The 14,285-nt window shown below is 41.4% G+C and overlaps 1 long non-coding RNA gene across 1 annotated transcript in view; it reads left to right on the top strand.

Annotated features, from left to right (window-relative positions):
• The first annotated feature begins 956 nt into the window (after positions 1 to 956).
• LOC133483073 (uncharacterized) overlaps positions 957 to 14,285 on the top strand; it is a 32,759-nt gene continuing 19,430 nt past the window's right edge. Inside the window, exon 1 of the long non-coding RNA XR_009790007.1 lies at positions 957 to 1,237. This is a non-coding gene — a long non-coding RNA (uncharacterized LOC133483073). The remainder of the gene's footprint in view (positions 1,238 to 14,285) is intronic.

The following is a 14,285-nucleotide window of genomic DNA, read 5'->3' as shown; positions in this document are numbered from 1 at the left end:
GTCTCTGCAGGTATTGTATTTATGGAGTGTGTTTTATCATTACAAGGCTCCGGCTTTAAAAAAAAAAAAAAAGGCAGTGCAGAACATAGTGATGTTTACAACAAACACCCTGAAGAATGGTTTCCAAACAACCCATTGCACCAAAGCCACATGTGGAGACAAAATGGATTCTTTCATGCCTTTGCTGTTGGAAGATGCGAGTGTAAAATGTCCATTCACCAACACGCAGTCGTGTGTGTGTGTGTGTGTTTGTGCTTACAATCTCACACACAAGCACACTCCAACAGCCCAGGTAAGTCAAACACACACTCTCTTTAGCAAACACAAATATTCACTACCTCAGGCATGTAAACATTGTCACCGAGTTTACTTTGACTCAAATAGTCAGAAGCGGTCACCATCCATAAAGCTGCAACTTTCTCCCCAGTGTCCTCATAAAAAGTTGCTCTCCACTCAGCACCATTTCTCACGATGTTGACCTTTACGGCACCACCAAGCTATGCAAGCTTTTTCCTGTGCAAATACTGCACTCAGCGGATGCATCACACACTCCAGCAGTGTGGGAGCGAGCGCTTGCCTGGCTCGTGCGCCAGAGATAAACCAGAGACCGCCACCAAGGCCGAACAAGCACGGCAGACAGCGGTAGATTGTTCCCTGGTGGAATAGTGTAAAAGAAAACAACCGAGAAGCCGAGCTCTTTAAAAATGTCTTCTGTTCTTCATAAAGAAAAAAAAAAAGCCCAGTTGTAAATGCTGGGTTGTGAAATGTTCCACTCCAGTCCTACAGGTGTCAGTAATGTGCAAGGGCTGCCTCATTCTGAACAACAGAGCGACAGTGTCGCCATGTCTTTCTGAGGCTGCATTTGAAGGCAGATGATGTCACAGGGTGACCCAATCTGAAGGCTCTTTCAAATGCTGCCTTAGTTTCCTTTTTTTTTTTTGCAGGCTGCATAACAACTAACATTCGCAAACCTTGCACTTATCTCAATATCCTTTGCGTGCCACACGCAAATATTAAAATAGCTATTGTGTTTCAATTGAACATCCCACGCCATGTTAGGCTCGACATCCTGGTTTGAATATGTGAATGTTTGTAATGCTAATATGTAGCCACCTAGCATTGGGATGTAAATGTGGGAAATGTAATGCAATCAGCAAATCTGCTGAAAGGGCGCAGCTCCTCAATTGGAACCTTTTTTCCTGATCATCTTCCTCCCCGGCCGATGTGTCCCCTGCCGGTATGTACAAGTTTTGTTCCGTTTGTTTGAGAGCGAATTGTGACTGAAATCATTCTGAGGTGAAAAAATAAACTGCTATTTGTTAGGTGGAAGTCTACGTCATCGTTCATGGAGAATGATGTAAGGCGTATATGAATGAACAGGGATTCTCCCATTCTGCATTCTACCCATGTTGGTAGAGGTCAGACATATTTCCTGGATCCGAATCCCACAATTTAATTGCTTCTTCCTTGGCCACACTCCTCCACAAACTTTCATGGAAATCAGTTAAATAATTCCCAAGTTACGCTCATGATAAAAACAGTTACGAGAAGTTGCAACAGACAGCAGTCGACTGTTTTTCAATTCTGGGGCAGGGAGCAACTGACAGCATGACTTAAAGAGAGGAAATAAATCCTGTAATAAAAAGTGGGAAATTAAAATGAAGTGCTGTTTGTTATCTATAAGGCTACTTCATGTTTCATGAAGAATGACATAATACATATGAACGTTTAGGGACTCTACCACCCTACAGTATATGTAGGTAGCGGTTGTAGGTTCGGAATCAATAAAGCCCTAGTTTGACGCTCCAATCAATCATTTCCTCATGTCCATAACAAAAAACTCCAGACGCTCCACTTAGTTTGATTCTCAGTTTGCTTCAAAATTAAAGCAATGGAACAAAGTTAGCCCAAAGTGACAAAAATGATTAATGAGGTTCATAGAATAGCAAAACGAGAGCGATCGTGAGAGAAATGGAGTGATAAAGAGGCAAAAAACAAAAAAAACCCATAAATAAATCAATAAAAACTGTGACAGACTCCACTCCACATATTTGTCAATATTATGAAGCCTTTAAAAAAATATTATGCCCTTTTCATAAGCTACACAAATGAATAAATTAAACTATTTACTTATTACTCACTGTAAACATAAATTATCAACATTCAATTAAGTAAATAATGTAAATAGCCTCTTTTTGTAAGAATAAACACCAATCACCTCTTAATATTAATTAACTTAAATTCCCACTGAGGTAATACATATTTCCTGGATGTGCATCCAAAACTGTCGTAGCTGGAAATCTGTCTGTCTACACTCAAACCTTGTTCCGTCTGACTGCGTTTCCAATAAAATATCTCTAATAATATAAATAACAGCGGAGGGCAGAGGGAGTAGAGCATACTCCCTGTTGCACAGAAAAAACTGTTCTGGCTTCAAAGGCACACAGATACTCTATTCTGCATGGTCAAGCAGCTGAACTGGACAGGCGAAAAGAAAAATCAGGAAACCAGTTGAGCAATTTCTGAGTTCGACTTATGATGAACGCAGTTCCGAAAAGTTACAGTCGATGTGACCTGCAGAATTATCTGGGGAAAACCGAAAGGACTCAATTCCGGGGCATGGAGGAATTACCATCATGACTCAGAGAGCGAAAAATTCATTTAACAAAAGTTTAAAAAAAAGAAAGAAAGAAAGAAAGAAAGAAAGAAAGAAATGCCCTTTGCAGGCTATTTTCATAGAGAATGATATACATAACCATATATTGTGTATATATTGTCTTTGAAGTGTATTCAATTGGTTGAAAAGGATTTGCGCATCATTGTGTTCTGTTTTTAATCTACATTTTACACGAGGTGCCATCTTAATTGGAATTGGGGTTAGTTTACTGTAGTTTGCAATGTGAGGAGGGATGGAAGGAAGAAAACATCTGTGGTGGATGATGCAATGCAATAGAGGAGCGGAGTGATGTCGGCTGCACATACGAGTGACCAAGAAGCCATTTGGGGAGGTGAGAATGACTAAAGAGTCACAGAGCGAGGCCTGTGCGTTCGCACAATCGCTCGTTGTGTCAGGCAGGAAGCTGAGGTCAGAGAGGCGACCTTGATAAGGTCACTTCCTGTGGAGCTCCTCAGCGTGATGTCCCGCTCGCAGCTCCGGCGGCGCACGAGACCCTCGGCACAATGGAGTCCTTCTCCTCTAGAAGATGCTCTCAAAGATCGCTGTCTCCTGCTTCCTCCCTCCCCTTTCTCATCCTCACTTCCTGTTTACATCCCCCGTCTCTTCCTCTCTATCGTACGCTATTTATGAAGCATTTGCATCTCAACTGGGTCTGTTGAGTACCCCCCACCTCGACAGATATTTGTCAGTAAAGACGAGCACGCTATTGCTTTGTCTGCTTTATGCGACGTTCTCACGCTGTGTCTGTCTATGGAACATTTGTAAGCATGTTTGACCACCTCTTGTCTTGATGAATGCCAGAGACGGCTGAGTATAAATACAAAAATGCTTAGATAAAAAAAAAAAAGAAAAAAAGTGAGGGTCACACATTCTAATCCATCTAATGATACCCTGCAGACTCTGTGTGTGCCCTCGCAGAGATTAATCTGCAAACAAGACAGAATGAGCAGAGTGTGGTGTGATTCTAAAAAATTAACCTCACTGTTAACCTTGTTTAAAGCATCTTGGATGGGTTTCACCAACGTGGCCTCAGTCCCGATATTAAAAGCAGATGTTCATGAGTCATAGTGATTAAGCTTAGTCTGAAACGCTTCCACCATTGTGTGGCAACGCATTAATAACTTCAAAGAGGTACCGCTGACAAAATACAATTGTTTAAACAGTTTTTTTTGTCATGGGACCAGCACTGGAAGATTTTCTGAGAAAGAAACGCATGGACTCCAAGCATAAAATATCATATAATATAACAACAAATTACTGCAATATGACCTAGATTTGAATGTTGTTGATGTTTTTTCTTTTTCTTTTCTTATTATTAAAATCCAAGCTACTGCTGTTACTGCTATAATATTTTTTTTTTTATTGTTTTAGGGTATATAGGAATAAGTGTGTATATATGAATATTTCTGACTTATTATTGTTATATTATCATATTAGAATACTATATTGATGTTATATAGGATTATGAGGAAGTAGAGACGGGAAGGAGTGAATAAGTTTTACTTCTTCCTACTCTTTCTCAAATCATTTTTGGTTCAAATCTTGTTTTGTTGTTCTGTTGCTTTTTATTTATTTTTTGTTTTGTTTTACATGTTCGAAATATAGAACTCAATTCAAAATATATAAATATATCGGACGGCACTCGGTTGTGTACACGCTCTCAATATGTGGCCCGCGGGATGCCTATTTGTGGCCCCTGAACTGTTATTCTTTCACTTGTCTCCATGCCAACGATATGCACACCGCCTGTGCAAAAACGCTCATTCATTGTTAAGAAAAGTATGTTTATCTCTAATGTCGGTACCTTAAAGAACCTGTAAATTGAATTCGGGGATTTGTTTGAAAATACATTATACATGTTTAAAAATCATTTATAAAAAAACATGCAAAGACTGAAAACTATGTAGTACAGTGGTGCTTTTAGATATGAATCTAATTTGTTCCGTTACAATGCTCGTAACTCAAAATACTTGTATCTCAAATCATCTTTCCATATTGAAATTAATGGAGATGCCATTAATCCGTTCCAGCCTCCCCTTAAAAAACAAAAATATAAGTTTGTTTTTTTAATAAGGCCGCTGTTGAGGCTGCTCGTTCTTTTTGGAATCTTTGTGCTGGCAAAACGTGGTTCTCGTAAGGTATGAATGCTGTACTCAGCTTTGTGTTTTTGTGTTTGGCAAAGGTAATGACTGGATGGAGTGCATTCAACAGTCAACATTAGATGTATTGGGACCAATACAAAAATTCTGCCTTTAAAAAGATATTTATGCTCCTAATGCTGATGGGACGCAGTAGCAATCAAAGCTTCAGTGAAGGTAAAAGCTTCTGGCTGGTAGCGAGGGCATCCTGCTCGTGGCCCCCTGTGTCAACAAGGCCCAGTGGAGGTGGGCTAGCGGGCACCAGATGGTCTGCTCTACAGCACCTGGACGACTGTTGATTTTAAACACAGCTGTCGGTCCTAAATGCTGCATGCATGACTGACCGACCACCGCTGATTGGGTCAAATATTAAACATTGAGTGTCCAACCCTACCTCAACATTTTTTATGCACGCCATGAACAGTGTGCACATTGTGGTACCTCTGGTACTACCAGTCGTTCTTTTGACATTTTGGGACCCACAGAAAGTGTCTGGCTGGGAGTTTAAAACCAAGCAGAATTTCATTACCTCCATCGTTGGCTCATTATTATGTCAGTCGTGAGTTGCAGCACAGCTGATTGGTTAGTAATGTCCCTCAATCTTCATATAAACATTCATCAGTCTGCTTGTCAAAAATGACAGTTTACGACCTTCAACACAAGTTTACAGTAACACCAAATATTTGTTTTTCCTTTAATGGCCTAACGTAATTACAGTTAATATAACTGTATTAGGGCAGCGCAGTGATGAAGTGGTTGGCACGTCTGCCTCACAGTCAATATGTCGTGGGTTTGAAAGCTGGCACAGCACTTCCTTTTTTTTTTTTTTTTTCTTCCTCCCACATCCCACAAACATCTATGTTAGCTTAACTGAAGTCTCTGAATTTGTCACGTACGTGGTTAGGGCGAAGGCGAGTAACGCAAGGCAAGAACATGGTGGACCCAATTGCAGGGAAGCACGGAGGCAAGGCAGGAGTGCGGGAGTCTCAAAATAATAATATTTAATCTTCAAAAAGGGAAAACTGAACAAAGTCCCACAACAAATCAAAGTAACAAAGAAACACTCGAATATCAAAAACTGGAAACAAACTATGACCTGTGAGTAAGACGTGGAATAGAAAGGGAAAATGACACCTGACAATGACATACCACAATGATAAAGACAACTGGCGACTATGACATGGCAAAGACATGTGACAACGACAATGAACTGAAAGAAACCAGGGAACTAAATACAAACAAATTGACGAGACAACGAGGAACACCTGGACAAGACACGAGTGGCTGGAGAGAGCTGATTGGTCGACACAAAGTAGACGAGAACAGGTGGACACAGCAACCTAATGAGCACACGACAAACATGGAACCCAGGAAAACATGGAACAAAACTAAACACAACCCAAACCAAAACACAGACCATGACAGAATTGCCCAAAAGTGCAAACGTGAGAATGAATAGTTGTTCCATTTGTTAATTGTGCCCTGCGATTGACTGGCGACCGGTGCAGGGTGTACCTAGCCTCTTGCCCAACATCAGCTGGAATAGGCTCCAGCTCACCAATGACATTACTGTGGTTATAGAAAATGGATGGGTGGATGCGTGGATTGATGGATAGCTAAACTACACTACTTGGCCATAAGGAATCTTTTTAAAGGATGCATAAGGCAAATCCCACCAGGAGGACTGAAAGCAAAATGTTTCAACCCACGTAGAGTTTTGCACACAATTCACAGTATCCATTGAAAGTTTCGATCAGTTTTGGATTGTTTCCAGTGTATGTGAACTGTTCAGTGTTGCACCACGCAGATATTATATAAACTCACCAATGTATGAAATACAGTGGCTATGAAAAGCTTACACACCCCTGTTCAAATGCCAGGTTTTTGTTTTATAAAACAATTTGATCAAGAGAAATAATTTCAAAACTTTTTCCACCACTTATGTGACATATAATCTGTAAAACACATTGATTTTTTTTTCTTTTCGGGAAGAGAAGTAAAACTAAACAACTGAGATAATGTGGTTGCACATTTATTCACATGCTTTTATAATGGGAAACGGGTGTGTTCAGAATTAACCAATCACAGCAATTCCAGCTCATGTTAAATAGGGGAGTCAGCCCGCACCTGCCACCATTAAAAGTTCCTCTGATTAACGCCAAATACATTTGAGATGTTCTAGTAGGGCTTCACGGTGGCCGACTGGATAGCACATCGGCTTCACTGTTCTGAGGTCAAGGGTTAAAATCCGGGCTCTGGCCTTCCTCTCGAGTTTTCCGGGTCTTCCGGTTTCCTTCCATGTTCTTCGCCTCTCGAAAGTAATTTTTTTTCAATTGAATACAGGTCTACATTAATAGTGGAAAAAGTCTTGAAATCCTTTATTTTAGTCGTGTGTCTACGGTTTACATCCACTGTTGATATGCATGTACTGTACAAGTCAAAGGATCTATGGAAACGCATCTCCCACGGCGATACCTTCTGTATCTGCTCACCTCAACCTTCAAGTGCACATTGTGACGGTGGTGCTATCAGACGGCATCAAAAGTAAGGGAACAAACAATGACATTTCACACACTGCTGTGTTAATAGGCAGATTCTTGCAAGTAGTGGCCACTCGCCATCTCCACTGGGTCACATGCTTGGCTATTGGGGCAGAGGTAAATAGAAAGAAGCACAAAGTACGTTAATTGGTCTCATCTGACTAAAGTAACTGATTAGACTTGTTGCTTAATTTAATGGAGCCTGACATTACTGTGACTGTCACATGATGAGTTGGAGACTGCATCATGTTTGTAATAAGAAAAAGATTGAGAAAATTGACACTGAAAAGTCTGGTCGTGCTATACAGGCTATATTATCTTCAAACATGTATACTGTATTTTGAAACAAATCTCTGAATTCACTTTACAGAGTCTTTAATTCAACGCTGAGTAGAGCCAAAATTGCATCTAGAAAGTCTGACTTTTGGGCTGTTTATTTTCATCATATTACTAGCGAATTAGCTTTAATGTCATTGGTCACAATATTTGTATATGCGTCGTAATCAAAGGGAAAAAAGCCACCAAACAAGTCCACGCATTATGACATTTTACGTAACACTGATGCGTGCCCCCGATGTTACTGTGGTTGCTGTGGTGACCTGCTTCTGTAGCCATATTGTGAGCACAACTTTTACATGTGACATCACAAGCTCGCCACACTGTGTGTAATTACTTTGTTGTGGAGTTCTGTCACCACGTTGGACCCTTGTGACTTGTCAGCAGCCACCCAACCCTCCCCCTAACACACTGATGCCCAGGGGCATTGAACAGGGGGGCAAAAGGGGCCAACTGTCCCGAGGCCCAGAGTCTTATCTTATCTTATCTGTGCTGCTGTTTCTCCTTCTACAAACTGGAATACAAACACTGAGCAAATGAGAGCAGATAAACCAAAAAGAGAACTCAACTGATGCTCTTGGATGCTTTTCAACTACGTGTAGCATTGCGAGGATGACTAATGTGCCTAATTTGAATTCCTGTGGAATTACAACAGCGGCAATACAGTGGCGCTGGATGTGCATGCATGAATTGAATTAAAATGGATCGATCTAGTTCCAGCTGCATTGGTAGCTTTTGGTTGTCATCTTAAGTGATCAAATTAGTCTTTATGATGAAAAACTCTATCAAACAAAAGCTTCAATCTAAGGTTGGAAGTAATGGAGCCCAACCCCTCTGATGGGTGAGTTTTCTTCTCAAATATAGAGTAGAAAGAACTCCTAAAACAGTGGCAAGGGATTCCATACATTATTATTATTGAGATTTAAGTTTCAGCTCATCCAAACAGAATGCAACTAAAACCCACCAATACCATACTTGAGGTTTACGGTTTACGCACGTCTAAACATCTAAAAGTGATTTACCGTGTCTTGATGGTTCCACTGGTGGGAACAGCGCAGAGATGCAAACAGGAAAACCTCAAGTTAAACCAATGCAGTCGACAGAGGCCACATCTATGAGGGTTGACTCCTTCTTATAAGGATAGAAAAGATAACTGGTTATTCCAAGCTAACCATGATGACGCACTGTGCCATGCTAAACATGATTACGTGCGCAGTTGGGTCGAGCTATGGCTATAGTTCAATGAAGACATCAAATTGGACAGCTACCATTGTTCCAGTGTACATGCACGAGAGAGAAATCACATGATCGTAATTAGTGATGCCCCCCTCCAATGCCACAGCTGGCCATATGTCCGCTTTTAGCCTCTTGACTATTAAGAATGAAAAGGGCCTACTATTTCCTGGAATATGCTCGCAAGCTTGCAAGTGGCAAACATGTTAGCACGGGAACAATAATTCTATGTTATTTGGCATGGGCTTTCCTTTGTATTTTGTATGAAAGCAGTCACGGCTTCAGTTAATTGTACTACTTAGTACATAGCTGTCAAACCCAAGGCCCGGGGGCCAGACGCAGCCGGCCACATCATTTTATGTGGCCCGCGAAAGCAAATCATGCTCGTCCACATCTGTAATTTTTGCTAAAATCTGTACACAAATTCCAAATTGTCATAATAATAAACAACAATGTTGAGATATTGCATTTTTCTGTTACCAAACCCTTCTTCTACAGTAACTTAAACAATGCTTGAACAATCTATTATCCTTGTCTTCTGATTTTAAAACTAGTTATCCCTCAATTTGTTGTGTAATGGTAATAATATCATTTGGTGATTAAACATTTATGTGGTTTCACTGTTCTAATGGCCCTCTGAGGGAAATCATAACTACAATGCGGCCTGCGACAAAAATGAGTTTGACACCTCTGACTTAGTAAAACCTTTTTGGTGTCTATGTGGTGCATCAACAGACCATCTTAGGCCAGCCACACACCGAGTGACAGAAACTTGCTGCAATTCAATATTTGAATCACAGGTGAACGGCATCGCAACGTCACAGATGTAACGGCCAATCAAAAGTGCACATGACCTTTCGCAACAAAAATAGGTTTCTGTGTATGAAGCCATATCCAGCTAGCCCCTGCCAAGCCAAACAAATGAAGTATCTACAATATCTATGGCTTTAATCCAATCTCATCATATCTCCGTTCCGCTTCTTTCAAAATTTGACTTCTGACGAAATTATTCACATTAATTGTTCAGCTAAAAATTTCAATGATCCAAGAATAAAACAAGTTAAACATCGACAAGACATCAGGATCGATCATCACATGGCCTTCCTGGCAAATTTCAAAAATTGATTTGTTCAGCTCGCACAGGAGTTATGCCTTTGCTCGATCAGATAATTAGATGTGTGACAATTTCAGTAAATGTCTGGGACAGCGACCATTGATTCCAACACAAAGTGCCATGGTCAGTAAGTTGCGGGTGTTACACTTCACACTCCCGGTCGCGGTCCCCTACACACAGTTTGTTTTACCGAAGCTGGTTAATTCTGTTATTGACTTCAACCACCCACCCTGCGGGAACCTTACACACGGGATATAGGGACATAAAGTAGCTGGTGTACGGTCAGTGTGAAAGAAGCTACAGTCTTGGTAAACTTGACTGTTTTAATCCACTCATTTACGTAATGCAGTGGAACCTCTAATGCTGATCACAATCCCCGTGTTTCCTCTTGGGACCATCACACCAAACAACAAACACAAAGCTGCCTGCAAGAAAATATTCACTAGGCCTTAAGATAACTCCAAATGGTCTGCTCATTTTGGCCTCTGACAGCTAAATTACATATGGACTATATGCATTACGCTGTCATTGTCCTCAAATTCCTGCCACCGATGTAAAGATGAAATATTTAGAGTCTTAAAATGATTGCCATTTTAGAAACCTTTGCCAGAGATGCTGACTGTACTATAGAGCCATGACAATGCAGTCTCACATTGAATACATTCATAGTTGGATGTTTTTCCACCAATGTATGCACAAACCTGCAGCAACACACAATAGTGGCCACAACATAAAATGCAAAAAATACAAATAAAGAAGAAATCTTTTGATCATTCAAAAATGTTTCAGATGAAATTTCTATCTATTTGAAGTGGACTAAATGTCAATTTTCTACAAATTAGTATTAGTACCAAATTCAATAACATTCCTCACACTATATATATATATATATATATATATAATTCTATTTTCAATAGAAAACAGTTTTTCAGTAACATTTTGACGTACATAACTGTCATACAAGTGTGAAAAGGAGCTAGGACAGAGATACGTATGCTTTCATCCCCCTTTGCAAAAATTCTAATTTCATGGCCTATGGTCATCATCAGATTTTTCCTGTTTGGCTTGCCATCACTGTTACCCTTCTGTGATGCTACCTGAGATCTTAGATGAAGTTTCATGTGATCAGATTCATGACAATGGCTTGAGCTCTGGATTTATGGATTTTAGGAGCGTATTTTCTCAAAACCCAATGTAGCACTATGGGGGGCACAAGCCAGTGCAAACTGTAGGCCGGTCCCAAGCCCGGATAAATGCAGAGGGTTGCGTCAGGAAGGGCATCCGGCTTAAAACTTTGCCAAACTTTGCGTTCATCCAAAGAATTCCATACCGGATCGGTCGTGGCCCGCGTTAACAACGTCCGCCACCGGCGTCCTGCAGGTTGACTGGCTTGTGCCCCCCATAGGGCTGCATTGGACTTGAGAGGTTTGTGTTTTATTGCCAGTTGTGAGTTTCTAAGCCTCTGGGGTGCATTCCATCATGCACAAAAATGGAATGGAGATGTTTTCTCACTGGATGCCTTACTTCACTCATTGTGTCTCAGTGTCTCAATGTACATATCCTGTGAGATGATAGGCTTGTTCAAATTAAAAGCAGGCATCTCATAGGTGCGGCACTTTATGACCAGCTCATCAGTCTGTCATGCACTTTGCATGTGTGGCTACTGCCATACTGCACTTGGTTAGTTGAAACATCTGGTTTGGGGTGATACTCTTTGGTCTTTAATGGTCTCTGCGAGAGGCCACATCAATGGCAGGGATGATAAATCTGAACAAGGAGAAGACCAGTAAAACAGTTTGCAGGGCTGCCATGGGCCGGGGGACAGGAAGCGTAGCTCCTCTTGACCCCTTTGACTCCTGAGCGAATTGCACCCTCCATTTTCACGGTGTGACGCCCACATGTTGCAGACAACCGGATGTATGCCGATAACCTGGTAAAAAACTGGAAGATTTATTTAATTTATGTACAGATGACAATATTGTCAAAATGATTCCTGTTTACAAAGACCTGAAGAAACAGCAGAAGATACTGATAGAAGCATGCCAGCACAGTAGTTGGTGATGTGTTCCCTAACAAATCATCATTTGAATTAGGGCTGCACAATATTTTGTCTGAGCATCGTCATCGCAATGTACGTGTGCGCAAAAGTCACATTACAGGGTCTGCTGTGATGTTGGTGTACTGTAATATACAGTGAATAAACTGTAATATTAAAAGTGACCAGCAGAGGGATCTGTTTGGACATGCTCCAAAGATTTAAAGACTGTACACCTGTTGTATTTCCTATTTCGCTCTTCAGAATGAAACTAGGCAGGCACGCGGCAGCTGCGTGAGTGTGGGACGTGTGTTCGGGGACACTGCGTAAATGGGAGTCAATGTGTTCTTTTGTAATACAGTACATAATTGTAAAAATGGATTACGAGGAAAATTATTTGCATCAGAATGCTTTCGTTAAAACACTGTACGATCACACTGTGATAAAATGGAATTTCTTTTGTTTTGTAATACAAGAGGACATAACTTATTTTCATATAGTCAGCCAGAGATGTGAGGAATGCAAAGTTATCAATATCCTTTCACCATCGTCATACTGTGTTGCGTGTTTTTGTTTGACATTAAGGACAAAAGCCCTGTTTTTGTTTTAATTCCTCATTTTAAAAAACACCATTCAAGCAACAAGTTTTTCCTCATGTTTTTGAGATTGTAGGGGGAAAGCTGCAGCTGGCTACTAGTGTGGACTAAATGGGTGACAACAATGAGAAAATGAAATGCCCGTATTTTGAAGGTAATTGCCCATCAGCAACATATTGAAAAAAAAAAAGAACTATAAACTATTTGAACCGGTGAACTTAGTTCAAAATTTTGAATTATCAATTATGAACTGGGCCTCACAGTTCTGAGGACCGGGGTTCAATCCCCTGTGTGGAGTTTGCATGTTCTCCCTGTGCATGCGTGGGCCTCATCAAGGATGGCCTCATCAAGGACGGTGACGAGTCTGCATATCGACAGGAAGCGGAGCGGCTGGAGCTGTGGTGCGGCCGACACAACCTGGAGCTGAACACGTTCAAGACTGTAGAGATGATCGTGGACTTCAGGAGGCATCCTTCTCCACAGCTGCCCCTCACGTTGTCCAGCTGCCTTGTGTCAACCGTCGAGACCTTCAAGTTCCTGGGAATTACAATCTCCCAGGACCTGAAGTGGGCGACCAACATCAACTCCGTCCTCAAAAAGGCCCAGCAGAGGATGTACTTCCTGCGGCTTCTGAGAAAGCACGGCCTGCCACAGGAGCTGCTGAGTCAGATCTACACAGCGGTCATCGAATCAGTCCTGTGTTCTTCCATCACAGTCTGGTTTGGTGCTGCTACAAAAAAGGACAAACTCCGACTGCAACGGACAATCAAAACTGCTGAAAGCATTGTTGGTACCCCCCTACCCACCCTTGAGGACTTGCACGCTGCCAGAATTAAGACAAGAGCGTGCAAAATCCTCTCGGACCCTCCCCACCCCGGTCACCAGCTCTTCCAGCTCCTTCCCTCAGGTAGGCGCTACCGATCAATGCAAACTAGAACTAGTAGACATTCCAACAGCTTCTTCCCTCTTGCAATCTACTTATTAAACAGCTAACCTATAATTCCATTACAACAAGCTGGCAATTTTTTGACTTGAGTTCGTTGTCACATTTCTGTGGGGCCAATTATGTATTACTCGTGCACTCACTGTAGTTGTCTCGCCGTGCTGCACTACTTGCATATCTGTTGTTTACCAATACTGGCCACTCATGCCAGAGTAGCATCTGCTCCATTTGCACACTGATTGAGGAGTATCTGCAACATTTGCACAATCAACATTGTCCCAGATTATCGCGCTACTAGTCACTTTAAACTGCAAACTCCTTGAAGTCTCAGTGCCCTTTGCACAATGGTCATTGCACCGGACTATTGCAATATTAGCCATTCGAACTGCTCTAAGTGCTAGAGGACTCTGCATCTTTTTGCACAATTGTTTTTTGTCAATGTCTTTATGTCTCCAAGGTGTTCTGTAAATTGACTGTCTGTTGTACTAGAGCGGCTCCAACTACCGGAGACAAATTCCTTGTGTGTTTTGGACATACTTGGCAAATAAAGATGATTCTGATTCTGATTCTGATTCTCCGGGTACTCCGGTTTCTTCCCACATCCCAAAACATGCGTGGTAGGTTAATTGACAACTTTAAATTGCCCATAGGTGTGAACGTGAGTGCGAATGGT

The sequence above is a fragment of the Phyllopteryx taeniolatus genome, chromosome 9 (assembly GCF_024500385.1).
Source record: "Phyllopteryx taeniolatus isolate TA_2022b chromosome 9, UOR_Ptae_1.2, whole genome shotgun sequence".
NCBI classification, from domain to species: domain Eukaryota; kingdom Metazoa; phylum Chordata; class Actinopteri; order Syngnathiformes; family Syngnathidae; genus Phyllopteryx; species Phyllopteryx taeniolatus.
This window is presented reverse-complemented; position numbering and strand designations above follow the sequence as displayed.